Genomic DNA, 2,929 nt, shown 5'->3' with positions numbered 1-2,929 from the left:
CTCTTACCTCCAAGGCGCCTCTCACTGTGAGAGGACCTTCCTTCCATTCATATACCCAGGGTGGGGCAGGATATAGGGAATTCCAGGGGGATAGGCCATTCCCTATCTTGGAGGCATCAAGACACTTTAACTGGTTCAGCTAACTCTACAAACCTCTGAAAAGTGAATTTGCATCATGCATAAAAATCCCTAGTTATATCTCATTTCATATCATGGTAACACACTATCATTTCTCATACCCAAATATAAACACACAAACACACACACACACACACACACACACACACATTGTATTATATCCCCTGTGTCTGGCACATAGTAGGTACTTAATAAAATACTTATTGGCTGATTAGCTGAAGATTCATATAAAAGCACAAGAAACCATTTCTCGGTTAATTGATTAATATCCTTTAGCTTATACTCTCCTGCTAATTTTTTTTAACATTTTACCACCCCTAGACCCCAGAGAAATATTAAAAATAATTTTACTGCAGTACTTCTATATGAGTGGTTCTCAGCATTGTGTTTATCAATCATTCTCTTATTTTCAAGAAAATTGTGTAGTCTGCGACGATACTCTGAGGAATTATATTTCTTGTTGTACTGAAAAAAAAAAGCAGCATATGAAACCTAAATTCAGAAAGCAGCAATAGGTTAACAAAATACTTTACTTTTTTTTTGTAGGATAAAAAGGGAAGGCCTTTCCTGCTGACTTATTTTATTAGACTAACAAACTTAGGCCATTTCAATGTTGGGGGATTTTTTTGGTGGTTTTTCAAGGCAACTAGGTTTAAATGATTTGCCCAGGGTCACACAGCTAGTAAGTGGCAAGTGTCTGAGACCAGATTTGAACTTAGGTCTTCCTGACTCCAGGGCTGGTTCTCTGTCCACTGAGCCACCTAGCTGCCCCAGTTGTTGTTTTTTTAAATAAATGTCCAATACCTGCAGTGAGCCAGTTTTGCTCACCCCCAGATGCCTTTGCCAGTATTTGCTGTCTGACCTTTCTGATCTCTGCACCCCAAACTGGCCTAAATCAGCTTTTCCATTAACTGGTCCTGCAAAACATCCTACCCAATCTGTTCCTGTGAAAAACTGTCCATTCTTTACCTTAATTCCTCCCTGAACCTCCTCTTTGTGGTTTTCGAGTATAAATTGCCCCTGACTCTGCTAGGCTATGAGTCCTTTGTACTTTGTACTGGGATGCCTCAGCACTAGTGTCTGATTTTCCTCCTAATAAAACTTTTCTTCCTGAACTTGGACTCCACTTCATTTTGAGGGATGGGCTTCCCTGAGTTGACCCACTTAAAGAGAAAGGGTGGCTAAGTCAGTCATTAACATAACAGTGTGATAGTAGATTGAATATTAAAAGCAGCAGACCCTATGCCCACATTCACTACTGTAGGCAATTATAATTATAATATATGTCATATATTATAATTATGATTGGTCACTTAGTTTTTATTAGTTGACATTTTATTTGATAAATATTATTGTAGAAAGACTGGTGATGAGTTGGAAAATCACTTCTCTTTACATCTGTTATTACAACTGACTTCATGTGATGAGTTGGAAAATCACTTCTCTTTACATCTGTTATTACAACTGACTTCATTTCCTCACAGGAAATTTGTGAGATTTAAAAAGCTCACAAAAGAAGTAATTGATGGGGCAGCTAGATGGGGCAGTGGATAGAGCATATTAGTAATGGAGTCAGGAGGACCTGAGTTTAAATGCTGCCTCAGACACTTGACACTTACTAGCTATGTGACCCTGTGCAAATCACTTAACCCCAACTGCCTCACAAAAAAAGAAGTAATCACTGACCTGTTTCATCCATGACTGAAACAGAAGCTCCTCTGTCAAGGCAAAAGTACATTTTAGAATTTGGTATAAAACAGACGTGTTTGGTCTACAATCAAGCAGACTAGTTAATAAATTAATTTTTATTTTTAAGAACATCACTGCTTTAGTTCTCTAGTAAAGTAAAAACTTATGTGGCACTTTACAAAATGGAAGTTTCTAAGAACTAGAATTTCTGATACTCTCTAATACAAATTTCCAGGCTAACTCCAGAAGTAGGAGTAACTGAATTTAGTGCTATGGCTTGAAATGGAATCAGTTAGAAAGCTGTTATCTATACATTAATTAGGTTGCTGGATGGCTCAGTGGATAGAGAGCTGGGCATAGAGTCAGGATAGAACTAAGTTCAAATCTGGCCTCAGACACTTACTAGCTGTGTGACCCTGGGCAAGTCATTTATTTTCTATTTGACTTATTCCACTGGAGAAGGAAATGACAAACCACTCCAGTTTATTTGGAAAGAAAATCCCACGGACAGTATTGGCATGCTATGGTCCATGGGTCACTGCATTCATTTAATGGTCTGGGGACAACGTCTAGAAAAAGTAGGGTTCCAGATTAAAGGGAGAGCAGCAAGGCAACATGAATTAATTCTTAGCTAGATAGAAGGAATTAAGAAAAAATACTAATATCAAAACCACTCTAAGGCTCCAAAATGTGGGACAAGGTTTTACTGGATGTCACTTAGGAGTAGAGTACAGGTATTTAGGTCAGATTTGCCTCTTGGAGAAAATGCATCTGTTCTCTGGGTTACATTTTCAATTTCAAAATGCTTAACTGCAAAGTCAAACTTCCTGTAGTTAAGATTTATTTTTTTCAGATCCTAAGAGCACTACAAAACCCTTGGAAATTCTGGCATAGTACAAAGGAGTACTGGTTGGGAGGGCTTGGGTTTAAATTGTCTTTGAATAAGTAAGTTACTGATTTATCCTCTCTGGCCTCATTTTTTGCATCTGTAAATGAGGGTTGGATCCACTAACCCGAGGTCCCTTTGAGTTCTAGACCTCAGATTCTATTTTTCTGTCTAGAGGGAGTCAGGACACCTGAAGTCTAGGCCCTCCTGGCTCTG

General features: G+C 38.4%; 1 long non-coding RNA gene across 1 annotated transcript in view; it reads right to left on the bottom strand.

Moving 5' to 3' along the window:
• Window positions 1-549: 549 nt before the first annotated feature.
• Window positions 550-2,929, bottom strand: part of LOC114031674 — a 2,741-nt gene continuing 361 nt past the window's right edge. Inside the window, exons 2-3 of the long non-coding RNA XR_003567766.1 lie at window positions 1,825-1,856; window positions 550-603 (exon numbers count right to left, since the gene is read on the bottom strand). This is a non-coding gene — a long non-coding RNA (uncharacterized LOC114031674). The remainder of the gene's footprint in view (window positions 604-1,824; window positions 1,857-2,929) is intronic.

The sequence above is a fragment of the Vombatus ursinus genome, unplaced genomic scaffold (assembly GCF_900497805.2).
Source record: "Vombatus ursinus unplaced genomic scaffold, bare-nosed wombat genome assembly UNPS02015234.1, whole genome shotgun sequence".
NCBI classification, from domain to species: Eukaryota; Metazoa; Chordata; class Mammalia; order Diprotodontia; family Vombatidae; genus Vombatus; species Vombatus ursinus.
The sequence above is the reverse complement of the archived record's forward strand: the minus strand, read 5'-3'. Positions and strand labels throughout refer to the sequence as shown.